The sequence below is a fragment of the Neofelis nebulosa genome, chromosome 10 (genome assembly GCF_028018385.1).
Source record: "Neofelis nebulosa isolate mNeoNeb1 chromosome 10, mNeoNeb1.pri, whole genome shotgun sequence".
In the NCBI taxonomy this organism is placed as follows: Eukaryota; Metazoa; Chordata; class Mammalia; order Carnivora; family Felidae; genus Neofelis; species Neofelis nebulosa.
The window spans coordinates 75131397-75149409 of NC_080791.1; the positions used below are offsets into that span (position 1 = coordinate 75131397).

General features: G+C 49.1%; 1 protein-coding gene and 1 long non-coding RNA gene across 3 annotated transcripts in view; one reads left to right on the forward strand and one right to left on the reverse strand.

Moving 5' to 3' along the window:
- The window catches only part of NAV2 (neuron navigator 2), a 741392-nt gene that overhangs the window by 155731 nt on the left and 567648 nt on the right, over window positions 1-18013 (forward strand). The window lies entirely within an intron of this gene.
- On the reverse strand, window positions 1786-5834 carry LOC131487594 (uncharacterized). The gene is made up of 5 exons (XR_009249840.1): window positions 5604-5834; window positions 3940-4022; window positions 3196-3417; window positions 2934-2976; window positions 1786-2469 (listed from the first exon to the last, which is right to left on the reverse strand). It is a non-coding gene; the product is annotated as an uncharacterized LOC131487594 (long non-coding RNA).

The window sequence follows — 18013 nt, forward strand, 5'->3', positions numbered from 1 at the left end:
CTGTAGCAAACTATACCACAACTATAATGACTTAAAACAACACAAATTTATGATCTTACTGTTCTTTAAGTTAGAAGTCTGACAGGGTCTCAAAATTGCGGTGTCAGGAGGACTGCGATTTTTTTTCTGGAGAATTTAGGAATAAATCTGTTCCCTTGATTTTTCCAGCTTCTAGAGACTACCCATGTCTCTTGGTCTGTGGCCGCTCTCCTCTGTCTTCAAAGCCAGCAATGTTGCGTCCCTCTGAACATTCATTTATAGTCATAGCTCTCTGACTGTAGTCTGGAAGTTTCTTCCACTTTTAAGGATTCGCATGACTAGGCTGGGTTCACCTGGATAATCCAGCATTCTCTCCCTATGTCAAGGTCCTTCACCTTAATTACATTTGCAAAGCCCCATCTGCATGTAAAGTGATATATTCACAGGTTCCAGCGGCTACGATGCGGACATCTTTGCAGGATGTGCCATACAAAGGGTCATTTCCAGTGACTTAACTCATCAGGCTTTGGCAGGTTATTGACCACCCCCCCCCCCCACCTTTCTCCTGCTTCTTTTTCTTCTTCTTCTTTTTTTTTTTTCCTGGACAACTATAGTTCTATAGCTCCACTGGTTATGAAATCAACGTTTGGCCAAGCAGAGAGAAATGCTAAACACTTTCCCCAAAATAGATCTTGAGGCAGAGTTGCATTTGAGTACTTTGAGTCCAAGGTAATTTAGATTCCTATAAAATCACTTATCGTTAGCTACAGACACCTTTCTGATTAAAATGGTCCAAAGGGTGTGTTCCTTCAGCATTTACTGCTTACTCATCTCTGTTGGTGCAAAGAGACCAGATCCTGTAGGAGAAACGGATGTGTTTTATGGCGGGGTAGCAGCAGCAGAAATTACTTCATGCAAATGAAGCTTGGCAGTGTGACTTCATGAATAAGAAATGAACCAGTGCCTCCTCTCCCCACAGGCAATATTGCGCACTGGGAAATTAATTGTGGCATTCATTGGGTGGCCCCGGCTTCCCTGTCAGGGTTTCAGGCAGACACAAAGATGCTTCCCTTCACCCAACTGGATGTAAAACATCTATGTCCTTTACAGCTTTGCTCCATATTGTAAGTGAACAATGGGCGGGTCTCAAGTCTAAAAGCTTCTAAAGACCGTTAAGGACTTGAGAGCTCGGGGTGGAAGTCAATGTGGCACTGAGCCACACACAGTGGCCATGAGTTCAGATCACCTCTGAGTTGACCTAAGACGGCCTGGCTCTTTCGAATGACGGTCTCCTTAGTGGTTAGGCGCATGGTCCCAGGAGCCAAAGTAACTGCGTTCAAACCCCTGCTTTGTGCCTCTCTAGCTACGTGGCCTTTGGCAAGACACTTTATCATTCTGTGCCTCAGTTTCCCTATGTACTGATTAGACCTTATAATAACATTTACCTCGTAGGGTTGTTGTGAGGGTCAAATAAGTAAATGGGAAGAAAGCACTTAGAACAAAGCCAAAGAAGTCTACTGACACCAGGCCATGGAAGTGCCAGATAATGTTACTTCAGCTAAAATTGAAATGAATGGTTGGTGATCTTTGCTGCTGATGGTCTAGATGTTCACAGTGTCATCAAGATCAAATAGAAAAACAAGACTAAGAATGAGAAGTCTTGGGTTCCAGCCCCACCTGTTGGTCCCCAAATGTCTGGATAATTCATTTACCTTACTCAGTCTCTGTCTTCTCATCTGCTGGATGAGATAATAATTGTTCCAGTTATATGTCACCATGTAACAAATCACCTCCAAAGTCAGTGACTTAAAATAACAACCATTTTGTTATAATTTATAATTTTGTGGGTTAGGAACTCGGGCAGGGCTCAGCTGAGTGATTCTTCTGCTCCATATGGCATCGTGTGGAGTAAGGTCACTTGTGGGATTCAACCAGCGATGAGTTGACCTGGAGGGTAGAAGATGGTTTCACCCAACGTACGGGGCCTTGGCTGGAGAGATGCCTCGAAGGCTGGGCTCAGGTGGAACTCTGAGCTGGAGCACCTACATCGGGCTGCATCAGCATGGTGGCCTGAGGGTTTGAAGTCCGATGCTCCCAGAGACAGTGTTCCAAATGACAGAGGATGGGAACTGCCAGCTTCATAAGGCCTGGCTTTGGGAACCGGCACAGTGTCACTTCTGCCATATTCTATCAGAGTGGAAATAGAGCCCACTCAGATTCAAGGGGATGGGACGTAGACTTCGCCTCTGGATGGGCAGTGTGTCAAAGAATTTGCCATCGTCAATCTTCGAGATGATTCTGGCCTTATGATCATGGCGTGTGGACACCAAGTACTGTGCTAACATGGTGTGTGTGAAAGGGAGCTATCTGTTGTCTTTTTCGAAGGTCTCTCCTTGGCTCATGATGGTGACGTACGCAGAAGAGCTTCAAGGCTTTGATCCCACGGTGTTACAGAAATCTGGAACTTCCAACATGTCAAAGACTCCAAGCCTGTTGGAGGAGGCAAAGTAAATGTCATAGCTATGTAAAACTTGAATGTGCTGCCTTTGTGAGGAAGTGAGCGTCCTGTCACTGAAGGTATTAGGCCCAAGCTAAATGACCACTTCTTGAGGATTTTCAAAGTGGTCCGGTGTGAACGGTGAAGCTATATGACATGTGAGGTAGACTTCGGGGATGAGAGTTTATGAATCTTCAGTTTCTGGGGGAAGCCTCTGGGTCTTGTTCTCTCAGTCTAGAGTGCTAGGATGAAGACAGTTCAGAGCAACTCACAGGGCTTTGTGACTACACCCGATGGGTCCCGGGGCCAGAAGCAAAACCTGCCTCTGCAGATAGTCCCCACCACCGACTTGGGAGACAGGGAAAGGGAGTCATCATTTTGAGCAGATATTGGGGGATGGGGAGCAGGCTGTGCTACGCATGTTATACGCCTGATCTCATTAGATCCTCACGCTTACCTTGAAAGATGGTGGTGTTCTCCTGATTTCTTAGATCTGGAAACTGAGGCACAGAGAGGTTAGACTCCTTGCCATGGAGTTCAGGACTCATCCCCAGGCCTGTAGGCCTCCCAAACCCAGCCTCTTCCCACTTCTACATTCCACTCCCGTCAGTGGGAATACACTGTGCTCACTGGGCTTCCTTTGGTGGCCCATGACAGAGGCGCCATTCGGATGGCATTGGGTAACAGGGGGCGTTTAATGGAAGGTACTAGATAAGTACCTAGACCAAGTAAACCCCAAGGAGGGTAAAAGAGCAGCTGAGCTTAAGGAACTCAGGAGCCATGCCTGTGACAGCCAGTAAGTCTCTTTCAGTAGCTCTTGCCTTGGTTTCTCTCGGCGTGTCAGCAGAATTCTTCTTTCGTGCCACAGGCTGACCTTATTTAGGTGGCAGACAGCATGGCCACTAACCACTCACGAGATTTCTTACATCCAGCTGTAGATCCTGTGGGTGTTTGTTTCAGAGAGAGAGTGTGTAAAGGAAAACAGACTGAGTCACTTAATCCCCGCTTTTAAAAAATCCCAAGGAAGGGAGGAATTCATTGGTTCAGCTTGGGTCAGGTGTCCCCAGTGGACAGATTAACCATGGCTTAGGGTGGGTGGGAGGGTCCCCGTAAGACTAGGATGGAATGGGCAGGCCGGGAGAAGAAGGAAGACTAGCGCTGGTCAGCAAGGCTGGAAATGACCACTGTGTCTTTTAGATGGGGGTCATTCCTACAGCTCATGGCAGGACCAAAGAGCCATAAATCACACCTCACTTCCAAGTTCAGCCTGTAGGAAGCTCCACCTTCCATAGTGAGAAGGCAGTCTGCCTAGATGTGTCTTAGACCAGCTTCTCTAGGATACAGAGCCTGAAGCAAAGATGAAGATTTGGATGCTTCATTTGGGGGCTGCCAACCCAGGCCACGAAGGTGAGACAAAAGGGAAATGAGGTGAGAGGATGCGAAACAACGCTGTGGTGCCTTACCTTGATGGCTGTTGTCTCACAAAGAGCCGTGGAGAAACACCCAGGTCACCACACAAGATCTCTTGGCTTGGCGCATGGGGATTCTGTGAACGGGCAGCAAGAGGAGACTGTCGTGAAATAGTCCATGGAGAGAGGAAGAGAAGGGGAGGATGTGGCCAGCATGCCCCAGTGGGAGTTCACTCTTCTTAATGACTGTGTCCCCCAGTGCCATCAGCAGCCTCTGGGGTGTCAGTTCTCACACCAGGCTGCATAGTATTTCATCCAAGTCTAGAAGAGGTCAGAGGAGCCAGGACCTCTGGGCAGGTGGCTGGGAAGGGCCCCCACTCCTAAGACTTATAAGAGGTTTGACAGAATCACCTGGGCCCAAGTGAGGCACAGCAGCAGCCAAGGGAGAGTGAGCAGCCTTGAGAAGGCCTTTGGGACTGTTCATAAGATTTATGTCCCAAGGACTTTGGGAAGTGACTGGATTTCTCTGAGCCTCAGTGTCCTCAACTGTAAAATGGATTTGATAGTACCCACCCATCTTCCAGATCAGAAATCGTATCAGTTCCAGTTGAGTGTGGTGCCCAGCACCTAGCCAGCACGAAGCACAGAGCGACTATTATTTGTAGGGTTATGAGTGGCTCCACTCTGGTGACGTTAGCATGGCTGCATTCCCTGGGGGAAAACCGTTGAGTTTTGATAAAAACTCTTGAGCTATGGGAATGCAAGCTGGTGCAGCCACTCTGGAAAACAGTGTGGAGGCTCCTCAAAAAACTAAAAATAGAGCTACCCTATGACCCAGCAATTGCACTACTAGGCATTTATCCACAGGATACAGGTGTGCTGTTTTGAAGGGGCACATGCACCCCCATGTTTATAGCAGCATTATCAACAATAGCCAAAGTATGGAAAGAGCCCAAATGGCCATCGATGGATGAATGGATGAAGAAGATGTGGTATATATACACAATGGAGTATTACTCGGCAATCAAAAAGAATGAAATCTTGCCATTTGGAACTATGTGGATGGAACTGGAGGGTATTATGCTAAGTGAAATTAGTCAGAGAAAGGCAAAAATCATATGACTTCACTCATATGGGGACTTTAAGAGACAAAACAGATGAACATAAAGGAAGGGAAACAAAAATAATATAAAAACAGGGAGGGGGACGAAAGAGAAGAGACTCATAAATACGGAGAACAAACACAGGGTTATGGGAGGGATTAAGGAGGGGGGGTGGGCTAAATGGGTAAGGGGCACTAAGGAATCTACTCCTGGAATCATTGTTGCACTATATGCTAACTAATTTGGATGTAAATTTCAAAAACAAACAAACAAACAAACAATAAAATTAAAAAAATAAAAATACATAAAAAAAAAAAGCTCTTGAGCTAGAATATTGGGTGGATTCACAGATCTGAGAGAGAGACGAAAAGAGGAGGAAAATGCCATCCAGAAAAGAACCGCATAAAGTACCTGTCCATTGCTCACTCCTCACATTGCGTATTTTGTGGGGATCACTGCAAAATGGACACGCGCGGCCCCTCGTTTAAAAATTATTAAGAATTTGAAGTTGGCAGAAGCAGAGCACTAAACCAAGCATGGACCCTTCTGAACGCAGAGCCCTATGCGACTATATAGGTCACACGCCCACGACACCGTCCCCATCCCCACACTTACACATTGTCACCGTGAAGCATATGCTGCTGTGGGCCAGAACTTGGCAATGATCCCTTTTCCCTAGCAACGTCTCTCCCTGCCTGTGCCCGCTTGATGGGGTCTTGGAAGCATCCTAGAAGGGGGAGAGATTTGGAGCGGATTGAAAATGCCTCGACCTGAGCCCTGATGGTGTCATCAGCGAGTCAATGTATAATGTAGCGTTTAAGGGCAAATATAGAACATATACGTATATATAGATTTTTTCTGTTGATGCGATTCTATGTACTCACAGGAGTGTTGCCATGGTGATTGGCAGGGCCAGCTGTTGTTTCGTTTCCCCCAAAGAATTGTATGGTAATGATGGCCCCCTGGAGAGTTCCCCTGGGGCAAGGAATGATATTAAAAATCTGCAAATCAATGAACAGGTAGTGTATAGAACCTCATTCTCATTAGTTGTAATTAACAGGATTTTACAGCACATTGATGAGAAGTGGCCAACTTGGGATAGAAATGTAGAGAGTGGACTGCTTTTAGAGCCTGAGTGTGAATCTTTATTGTCACTTAATAGCTGTGTCACTGAATTCCTCGGAGCCTCAGTTTCCTCATTTAGAAAATTGGGATCATTGTGCCAAACTGTGGGGGCATTCAAATTAAGGTATGTGAAACACTTAGCTCAGTTTCCGGAATATTGTAGACATGTGTTACATGGTTGTTCTGATGGTGATATTAATGATAATAATTAATAATAATGCAACTTCCATTTATCGAGGAATCCCACCCATTGCCCTAATGTTTACCTACATTGTTTCATTTAATTTTTATAAGCAACCCTATCAGGTGAGTAAATTGTCATCTTCATTTTATAGATGAGGACGCAGAAAGGTTAAGAGACTTGCCTGAGGTTACATAGCTAGTAAATGACAATGTCAGGATTCAGACCTCTGAGGTCTAACTATAGAACCCAAGCTCTTAAGTGCTATATACAGTGTCCCTGGGATAAGGATTAATAAAGACATGAAACCCGAAAAATACTGGGAGCTATGCAGTCTTCTAGATTTCAAGTTGGTTCTGGAAGATGGGTCCTTGATGAAATAGGAACACATTTCTTTCTGTAGCAAAGGCAGTGGTGAGGCAAGATTGGGGGAGAGGGGTGTTTGAATAAGGGTCTACCGGTGGGGACTGCTCTGTGGACCAGCCTTGCTCAGTCTCAGGGGTTCAGAGATCTCTTCCTAGGACTGTCTCACCCATTCCTCTGGAGCTGTAGCAGCTCCTACCCTGGTCTGAATTATGGGTCAGGATCAGTGGGTTGACTCACTGACTACCCCCTCCAACGGACCTTCCTCCCCAGGGCTCTGGGGCTGATGATCTTCGTCTTCCACTGAGCGAAACAAAAACAAATAAGTATTCAAGCACAAAACCAGACTTCTCTCTAGTCTGATCTGGTTCCTCAAATCTGGCAGGTAACTCCTCTCCCCAAGGCCTCTGCACTCGTCGCTCTCACTTTCTGAGCTGCTCACTCCAGCCCTCACCCCTAGTCCCACTCGTTGTTGGACAGATACCTGATCATCCTTCATATCTGAGGGAAATATTTCTTCCTCGGGGAAGCCTTCCCTGACTACCCCCAATCCCAGGCTATGCTAAGTCCTCCTGTTATACGCTCTTACAGCCACCTGTCTGCCTTTTGTATCATTTATGAAAACTTTAATTAACTATGAAAGTAATGATTTGATTAAGATCTGTCTCTCTTAGTAAATCTTTTATTACTCTTGTATCCCTTAATGCTTATAACAATGACTGACTCTGAATTTGCTGAATAAATAGATGAACGGATATAACTTCCAAAGTCCTCCCATTTGCACTGGGGGGAAATCTTGTGCCTCACAAGGGGAAAACGTCATAGCTTTTCCGGCTTCCTCAATATTTGGTGGGATGGCTGTGGTCCTACTAAGTGTTCAAGAGAACACAAAACAGAGTCATTACATAGCAGGTCAGCATGGGAAGGAAGAGAAGAAAGTAAAATTACTAAGCATGTATTACAGTTAGAATTTAGTCCTCAAAACCCCTGAAATACAGGGGAAATGATTTGCATTTGACAAATGAGGAAACAAAAAAAGAACAGAGCATTAATTAGGGCAAATTAGTCCATACTCTGCACTCCAGTGCTCTGTCCTGTAAAATGAGGATAGAGATAGGTGGCTGGGACAACCCTTGAGATCCCTTTCAACCTGGGGGTGCCTGAATGGCTCAGTCGGTTAATCGTCCGACTCTTGATTTCAGCTCAGGTCATGATCTCATGGTTCGTGGATTCAAGCCCCCCATCTGACTTTCCACTGACAGTGTGGAACCTGCGTGGGATCCTCTCCCTCCCTCCCTCCCTCTCTCTCTCTCTCTCTCTCTCTCTCTGCTCCTCCCCTGCTCATACATTCTCTCTCTCTCTCTCTCTCTCTCTCTCTCTCTCTCTCTCTCTCCAAAACTTAAAAAAAGATCCCTTTCAACTTGGTCCTTCTGACTGAAGTTTAGCCTCCTGATGTCCATCTGTGTATGTGTGTGTGTCTGTAAATACACAAAATCATCTGGAACAGGAACGTTGTCGTTAGCACGAGTGCAGGGGCTGCAAATTCTCGGAGGAGCACCCAGCCTTAGATAATTACATCCCAAAGTTTGGACAGGAGTGTCCATGTCCTGTGCACCCTGGGGAGGCTGGAATATCTTGTTCAGCTCTTATACTATGCCATAGGAAGGATTATAAAGGGATTAGATGCAAATGCATTTAAGATTTGGCTGAATCAGGCTTGTATTTCCAGCACTGATAGTGGGGTATTTATTCAACCCAGGATCATAGGATGCTTCTCCTAGCTTTTTCCTGCTGAGCTGTGATAAATGATAATGCAATCAGCAGAAGCAAGATGGGAAGGTAATCAGTTGTCCCACCTTCTTTTTGCTGGTTCTTTGCATTTCACCAATGTTTACCCCCTTAAGCCACTGGTTTGCCATGCCTAGAACTCTAAGGAAGAAATGGAATTTTATGCTGAGGCTGATCAGTTGAACCCTTTATATTTGCTGGAATTGCTTTCATCTTGCCCAAAACATTCAGCCGGAAAGGTTATGAGCTGGATCTTGCAGGGACCCATCCCAAAGGATGGGTCTGGGTCTCTCCTCCTTCCCCAGGGTATTAAAGAACTATCTGGTGGTTTTAGTTCCTTGACTTTTGTAGGTGCAGACAGACTGTCCAATGAGACTGGAAAGCCAGAGGTCATTTTACAAGTTGGGGATATGCCAGAAGGACACTTGCAATGGAAAACAGGGACCAGAGAAGGTATTCAGGGAGAGGAAGATATCCAGTGAAAGGAAGATACAGTGAGAGGAAGAAATCCAGGGATTGGGGTTGGTCCATGAGGAAATGAGGAAAAACCCTTTTAGGAAGTAATACTAACCAATCCACCTACAGCTCTGTGTGCCAGGCACTGCTCTAAGCACATTATGTGTATGAACCCACCGAACCCCGCAGTTACCCTATGAGTTTGGTACCATTTGTGTCTAATTTAAACATGAGGAAACTAAGGCATAAAGGGGTGGGAGCCAGTGCTCTTCACAGATTGGCTAGCCTTGCCCTCTGATAATGGCAGTGATAATTACAACCACGATGATATTAGTTAGCAGTGGTGGCTACAATTCACTACTGACCAGTAGCCCAGCTCTGGGCTAAGTCCTATCTCAGGTGATCCGAGCACACACCTCAGGAGGTTGTACCTATTTTTATCCCAAATCATGCAGGGGAGGAAGAAGGTGGGAGGTGGTCAATTGGGCTTCCAGAGGTGACAGAACAGCACCAGCCATTAGGCCCAGGACCATCTCGGTCCAACCCGTTTTTCGTCACTGCACAGCACCTTTTGCATTGACACCCTGCCCAGTGAGGACGATCCTATCATTTTCTCACCAAAGAGCACCGAGAAGTGGGTGCTCTTCTCTTCCTGGCTTGTCAGGGTAGCATCTCTTGAGTTTTCTTTGGCAACTGTGTCCTAGGCACATGGAGACAAGAATATGAAGAATAAAGGTGGGGGGGTGCCTGGGTGGCTCGGTCAGTTAAGCATCTGACTTCAGCTCAGGTCATGATCTCATGGTTCGTGGGTTCGAGCCCCGTGTCGGGCTCTGAGTGTGCCGACAGCTCAGAGCCTGGAGCCTGCTTTAGATTCTGTGTCTCCCTCTCTCTCTGCCCCTCCCCTCCTCATGCGCGCTCTCTCTCTCTCGCTCTCTCTCTCTCTCTCTCTCTCTCAAAAATAAATAATGAACATTAAAAAAGTGTTTTAAAAGAAGAGTAAAGGTGGGTGCTGGGGCAGAGGACTTGGAATTATCAGGGTAGGAAGACCAGCTCTTTATTTTTCTTTATAAACTCAAAAAAAGCTGGGATTGGGCTCTATTTATTTGCATGTGATGTGCTTTATCATGTACAATGTGTGTGTTCACACGCCCCATCTTGGTGGGTCCTCGCCGCAAGGCTCTGGGACACTTGTTTATTAATCTTGGTTTGTGGCCAAGGGACAGGTCCAGGAGGCTTGGTCAGGGTCTCACACCAGGAAATGGCAGAGCCTGTCCCTCTGCCCATATTTCCTGAGGCCGAGTCTGTGGGTCTTGTCAGGCTGTGGCCCCAGGATGCTTGAACTGGGTCCCAGGGTGGGGCTTAAAAAGTGAGGAAGGTCTGATTTCACTGACACGAAATATCCAGAACAGGCAAATGTAGAAATAGAAAGTCGATTCATGGTTGCCCAGAGCTGGGGAAGAATGGGGGGAAAGGAGTGACTGCTTGTGGACGTGGGGGGTTTTTTTTGGGCGGGCGTAAAAATGTTCTAAAATTGATTATGGTGATGGTTGCCCAACTCTGAACGTATTAAAAACCACTTAGTTGTGCACTTTAATTGGATGAATTGTGTGAGCAAGATGTATCAATAGAGTTGCTATTATCTAAACAAACTTGAGGAAGGCATTTGGGGGTGAGGAAAAGCAAAGGGAAGTGCGTGAGAAGTGCCGGGCTGGGGGCGGGAGCTTGTTCCAGCAGCCTTTCTGGTCCATAAAACTTCTGCAAAGCAGAGGCTGCTGACTTCTCATCAAACAACTGCTATTTCTCTGCCAGTCTCCGTCACCCTTCTGTTTGGGCCTGGGAGGTGATGCTGGAGGGGATCTCTGCCCTCATCACCCAGGCATCAGTGCCCTGAGGACCACCCCATAGGGCCTCTGCCTTTGCTGGGGCCCTGGAGAGCCCAGCAGCCTCGTCCTGGCCTCAGGCCTTGCCATCTGGCCCAGCCTTTCCTTTCTGACCCCGGGCACTTTGCACATCCAACCCAGACTGAAAAACAAAGTCCTATCCAAAAACTGCATTTGCCAAATAGGAGTGGATGTAGCCAGTAACAACACATTCTGGTGTCTAATGGCCAGAATTCTGCACGCTGTCCTCTGGGGTCCCTGTCTAATGCCTTTTGTACCCCAGCCCAGTCTTTGACATAGCTCCGCCTGGACAGATTCCAAAGGAAATAGACAAACTCTGTTGTCCTTCCCACCAGGAAGCTACTCTGTTCCCTGGGGATCTCTCCACCCAGAAGGTTCTGTTGGGACCCTTAGGTGCCCTTCCTGAGGGTGGGAGGGAGGTGGGGGTTTCTGGTCAATGCTGAGAGATGGGGGCCGCAGGGAGGGGGTGAGTGGTACTTTGCAGACTCCTCTGACTTTGTCTCCAGGGAAAATAGCCTCTTTCATTCGCTGTAACTGAAACCCATAGCTGGCAGCTTCCTTTCTTGGGCAGCCGCTGGGCGCAGACGCTGGGACTTAATTAGAGATGAAGGCGGAGGGAAATCTGAGAAGGGAAGGAAGCTATGGGAAGTGGTACGTATGGAGGGGCCAACTGCCAAGAGGTCCAAGTGTCTGGGGAGCCAGAAGAAAGGCTTCGCCAGGGAGCGGGGGGAACGAGGAAAGAGAGTCCCGTCCCCTGATGGTAGGCTAACATCACGCGGTGACTGTAACGCATTCACATTTTATTTAAATTCTTAGAGTAGAAACTCAATTCCCTAGGATGGGGCAAAATGGCTAATTTGAATTTCTAGGTAGCTCAGGCACAAACCACTTTCCTGTTGCAAGCTTTGCAGGAAAAGAGTTTGGAGGTAGCCTCTGTCTCCTCCTTGTCTGTCCTGGGTGGCTTTCTAGCAATATGTCTCAGTGTCGCTATCCCACACCCCTTCCCAGGCATGCCCACCAAATTGCGATCAGATCCCCAAGTAAAGTTGGCTTTTGCAGCCACAGAATACACGTCCTGTTTCCACTGGTCTGGGCGTCGCGACGACGAGGGCGCACAAGCTGCTGTGGATAAGAAGTAGAAAGTTACTTCTCACGATTGACTTGAAAGATGTGAGAACTTGGCTTGGATCATATGTAGGAGAGCACAGAAAGGCCAATAAAGAACTCCACTCACACAAGTGTGACAGCTGGGCACTTTTATAGAAAGGATGAAACTTGGTTCTGTTGCAGCGGCAACGATGTGATTATCGCCAGCTCGGTTCGTGGTGCCTCACGTCTTTTTATTGCTCAAGAGCGTGTCATCCGCAGCTTTTGTACTTGAAGGGGTGTTATTCTCAACCAAAAAAAGTTGCGCCCCAGTAGGGTCAAGGAGCAGGTGGAATGCGTAATGACCCTATTAATTGCAGCGGCCGTTTGTATGGAAAACCGTGTGGTGGGGGTGAGTGTCCCCCAGGGAAGGCCTCTGGGTTCTCAAATCCCAGAGTGGTGGCACCCTGATGTGGCTGCCGTGCTCTTGTCATTGAGCAGCAGGGTGTCTCCATGAAAGGGACGGACGGGCGTTCCTGGGCCGGATGGGGCTCCGGTGGACCGGCCGGTGCACAGTGATGCACACACTGTATACGTGCCCTGCCCCCACACTCCCATTATTTTGTTTCTTTTGTGGCCAGTTGTTATGGGTAGAATCGCATCCCCCAAGAAGATAGATTGAGGTTCTAACTCTCACTGCCTCAGAATGCAACCTTATTTGGAAATAGGGTCCTCACAAGATGCAACTCGTTCAAATGAGGCCACATTGGAATGGAATGGGCCCCTGATCCAATATGACCCGTGTCCTTATAAGAAGAGGAGAGACAGACACATGGAGATCAGACCGCCATGGGATGATGGAGGCGGAGATCAGAGTGGGGCAGGCTGCCAGCCAAGGAATGGCAGGGATTGCCGGCCGCCCCCAGAAGGCAGGAACAGGCAAAGAAGGATCCCACCCAGAGTCCCAGAGTGAGCATAGCCTGCTGACACTTTGATTTTGGATTTCTGGCCTCCAGAACTGTGAAACGATACATGTTGCTTTATTTTTTTAAATTTTTCATTTGTTTGTTTTTGTTTTTATTTATTTGAGAGACAGAGAGAGCACGAAAGAGTGCGGGAGTGTGCACAAGCAGGGGAGGGGCAGAGAGAGAAAGACACAGAATCCGAAGCAGGCTCCAGGCTCCGAGCTGTCAGCACAGAGCCCGATGCGGGGCTCAAACCCACAAATCGCGAGATCGTGGCCTGAGCCAAAGTCGGACGCTCAACCGACTGAGCCACCCAGGAGCCCCAATAAATGTTGTTTTAAGCCACCCAGTTTGTGTACCTTGTCACGGTAGCCCTAGAATGCTAATACGTCAACCCCCACCATGCCCCGCCATTGCAGCCTGACGTGCATTTTTTCTTTAAAAATTCTAATACCTGCATCGAGGGCAGCATCCGGGCCCACACGCCTGTGGGCCATTCTTCCTCCTCAAGATGCTTTTGCAGTGCTCTGCTCCAAGCCCTGTTGTGTTTGTCTCTAGGATAGTGGGGGAAATCCTAATTTGCCCATTTTCAAGCTTCAAGGTGGGACTGTTGTCCTCAGAACCTTACTTTTACAGACATTTTAGGTGAAATTGTTTGCCAACCACCCAGCTCAGATCTTCCCATCAGGCCACAAGAGTCACTCAGGTATGGCTCCCACCCCGACACAGCCTGAAAGCTGCTGATGGGACCAGAGTCCACTTTCTCCTCATCTCCGAGAAGCTCACTAGCTTTTTTTTTTTTTATCTCTGATGTTTGATTTGGAGGTGTATTTGACATTTAACCCGAGGAAATGCTCCCTAAATCAACTATGCATTTAAAGCCTGGGAGGAAGCCACTCAGGCTGCCCAGGGCGAACTCCCACCTCCCAGGCCAGTTGGCTGCTTGGCCATCCATAGCAGAGCTCCAGGCTTTCCGAAAGCCTTCCCTGTAGCAACTCCTTCTTTTATGAGGGGGAAGCTTTGGACTCGGGAACCTGACCAGAGCAGGCGGCGTGGCCCAGGAAAGCCCGGGCTGGCCCAGGCTGTGTGCCAGGCTGAGACCAAGCCCAGAGGACGAGTGTTGAGGGACTTCTGAGCACATCCACCTTCTGTTTTAAAATAGGACAGCTGACCGGGGAGTTTGGAAACTGAGGCTCCCCGCTCCCACTAAATGTATGACTTTGTAAAGGAAGAAAATAATAGTGAAGCACATGGACTTGGGGTTTTGGACCCCAGCTCTGAACATGACCAGCCGTGTGATTCTGGGCTGTATAACATAACACCCATAAGCTTCAGTTTCCTCTAATGTGGCACGAGGTGACGTGGGGGAGAGGGAAACACCTAACCTGAGACAGCTCGTGGGACGAGTAATGTTACGGTGTTTATAAAGCACGTTGCACGGCGTCTGGCACGCGGGAGGATGAATTCGGCTTGGTGAGAAGATGACAGAAGGAATCATTGCTGATTCCCTTGCTCGGGCCCCGCGGTCCACCCTCTCGGTTGCCCGGGTTGTTACGGGGTCATCTCAGAGCTGTATCTTGCAGACGTGCTCGGTTACCCTAGTGCCAGCCTGGAGGGGCTCTGGGTGTGGTTGGCCACCAAACGTCTGGGAGTCATTCCGGAATTCCAGGTCCAGCCACAGAGCTAGATGAGGCTAGCTAGATGTGACTAGGCTTACCCAGATGTTGCACCGGGAGCCAGTGACACACTGGCCAGGTGGAGTGGTTCTCAACCGGGGTTCCGTGGCCCCCAACTGGTATGCCCAGCACCCTTCACGGGGGAGAAAACCAACTAGAATCAATGGGTGAAAGTAATTTTGTTATAACTGGGTGGTAGAGCTGGGATTCGAACTCTGCCCACGTAGCTCTAGAAACTCCAGCAGTGGGTAGCACAGCCTGCGGTCTCCCACCACCTACGGGATAGGGGCCAGTCCATACCTATTTGCTCAGTGAATGAAGGCATGCAAGGCTGACCGCCTTCCAGCTCCGGCATTCAGGAAGACTTTCCCTGGCCGTACCTGCTTTAGCTTGTGATCCAGCCAAGCTCACTGGTGAGCCATATTATTCCTCCTGACTGAGCGGACTTGACCAGGGCACGGGAGTTCACTGAGATCAGACCTGGAGGAGCTGTCCTTCGGCAAACAGCTCTTGGGAGGAAAGAGCATGAACGCCACAGGAATGATGATTCCACAAAGCCTGGCCGGCCTCTCGGGGAGATGCTGTGCCTTCTCTGGGGATGCTGAGGCTGGAAGCAGGATGCGCTTTTGAGAGACAATTCAGCTGCAGCATGAACCTGCTAATTAGGGTTGTGTTTATTTTGCGCTACATAAAGCAGATTTGATGAACTGAGCCGGACGGAAACGTTTTGAGGGAATAGTTCTTTCTCTCTGGCGGGGACTTTGTTCAGCTCTCTTTGGGCCTGAGGGCCCCGAGGTCCTTTCTTTGCTGGCCCAGAGAAGGCAGAAGGTTTCTGGCAGGGCACCTGGAGCTGGGCTGTCCTCCTGCTCAGGTGGCCCCTGGCTTTAGGGATGATATGGCTGCCTCTAGCCCTTTTACGTGCCATGCACCTGTAAACAAACACGCATGGCAATTTTGCCAGATTATGGTCCAGATGCTAACACCGTACCATTTTAAGGCACGTGTGGCCATCTACAGATGAATTTAAACAGTTTGCTGAAATCTAGGAAACTATTAAAGGACTTACCCGTATAGAAGAGAACAAGCCACATGATGCCTATAGCATGGCAAAATTCTCCCCGTGGCCTATGCCCCCCCCCCCCCAACTGTCTCTGCCCCATCTGTTCGGCACTTTTCCCATCCTCACACCCTACTCTGTGCTCCAGCCACACTGCTTGCTTTCTGGTCCCATGCCAGCTCCTTCCTGGCTCAGGGTCCTTGCAAACACTGTTCCTTCCTCTTCCTTCCTCTTTTCTCCTCCTTTGGGGATGCCCTCCCCTAGTTTACTCTGTCTTTAGGGACTCCAACTGCAGGCCTCTTGCAGAGAACATGAGCTCCCCAGTAACATGAAAGATGGTCCGGATTTCCGAAAAGAAGAGTAAGAGAGCCCAGTGGTGTATTTCCAGGTATCTCTGGGTACCAGACATTCTGCTGGTTTCTGTCATGATCTGGCATTCACAGGAGGAAGGGGTGTGGGCCTCGAGAGAGCAGAGGCCACTGCCAGCTGCCACTGTCATTTCATTACTCATCTGCTAATTGTGGCAAATGGGGATTTTACTGCTCCCCTGGCCCTCATTGTGAGCTGTGGCAGTGTTTTGATGGAGAAGGGGTGGGGGGAGGAAGGCCAGCCTGAGAATCCTTTCAAGGGGCCCATGTGTCTGCCTGGCTGGTTCATGTGGGTCTTGTGAGCCTGAGACTGGGTCCTGTAACCGTTTGGTGATGAGGCAGGGAGGGTAGGGACCCATAGATTCCAGGCCGAACCCTGCTTCTCCCGCGTCTTGGCGAAATCGGCAGCTTGGATCGTTCACATCTGGTGGTCAGTCGTTCCCACTGGGCTCAGAAGAGTGCTAGGTCATGTGTGGCTGCTGGGCTGACCTTCTGAGGGGGGGTGGTGGGGGCCAAGGGTAGACACAGGACTTCCTTCTGGAGACCACGGATCCAGAAGCCAGTCCCCAGGTCCTGGGCGGCCATGGGGAGCCAGAACAGCAGGGAGCAGAGCTCTGGAGAGCAGAGGCTCAGGAGGCTGACCAGCAGGACCTGGCTGGCTTCAAGTGGCAGGTCGTTTCATCTCTGAGTCTCAGTTTCCTCACCTGTAATGTGGGAGAGTAATCCTCCCCTCTCCAGGCCGTGAGGAAGATGAAATTAGACATGTGCATAAGTGCTTAGCAATAAAGGATGGCTTCCAAGAGCCAATTGTCAGGGAGGGAGAAAATTCTCATGCCCTGCCTAGAGCACAGTTCCGTTCTTGGCTTATCTTCCATGTTGGTGGGGCTGTTTGAGGAGCCCCCATCCTATCTACAGCTCTGTACTAATAACCATGAACCAGAGCTGCCTTTAGGGAGCACTTTTTAAGGGCCAGAGCTTAAATAGCATATTTCTGGCCTTACAACCACGCTAGGGCCTCTGAGATCCATTTCCCAGGTGAGAACACAGGAATCAGAGAGGAGAAGAAACTTGCCCAAGGTCACTCGGGAGATTCAAACCCAGGACTGTCCCTCTGCCTGGCTTGGGACCAGGGGTTGGCTGGATCCTTCCTTTCTCTTTGGCCACTGTCATTTGGTTAGCCAACTTTAGGGCCCCAGCCAACTTTATCTTTCCGTCCCCTGCTCCAAGAGGTGGAATGCAGCCGGAGTTAAAGCAGGTTTGGGGAGTTCAGACAGACGAGCGTCTGGATCCAGCCCAGCCCTTACTAGCTACATGGCTCAGACAAGTCGTTTGCCCTCTTTGGATCACACCTCCCTGTTTGTGAAGTGAAGATAAGGTCTGCTTCACAGATCCCAAAAGAATAGAGGAGTTCCCGGATATGCCAGTGCCCAGAAAGATGCCAGATCTCTGTCCCTTCCTCAGGGACAGCTGTGCAGCTTGGAAGTCTCCACAGAGCCTCCTTCTGCAGACCAGCGAGAGGGTTGGGGGCAGACTGGACATGAAGCCAGAGTGGGCCCCTCACAAAGGCCTGCCCTTTCTCAGTCATCTCCATGCCAGGGGACCTACCACCTCATCCTTTTTAATAAGAGAGGAATGGTCCACAGAGCTCCTGTTTCTATGGTTACAGGAGTGTGGCCTCCAGAGGCTTCTTTCTGATCTGGTGATGAATGGCCCAGGGAAAGCGGCCTCACACCTTCAAGGGGCCCGCAGAGATGCCTCCTCCTTCCTACCTTTCTCACCAGCTGGGGGCAACCGAGCCCCCCACCTCTGACCCCAGCAGGAGCGCCTGAGGCCCTCTCGTTCTCCCTGTGGTGTGCACCCAGGCTTCAGACGGTCACTGGGCCCTCCACGGGCACCTTGCGGCCTGCATTTGCATGTGTCAAAAGGGCCTTTCTTCACTATAAAGCCATCTTTCCACATAGGAGAAAAATCAGGAAACTTCTGAAGAGGGGACTGCTGTGTCACCCTTCAGGAGAGGAAAATATGCTCCGGCCAAGCCGTTGTTTCGTGTCTGTGCTTA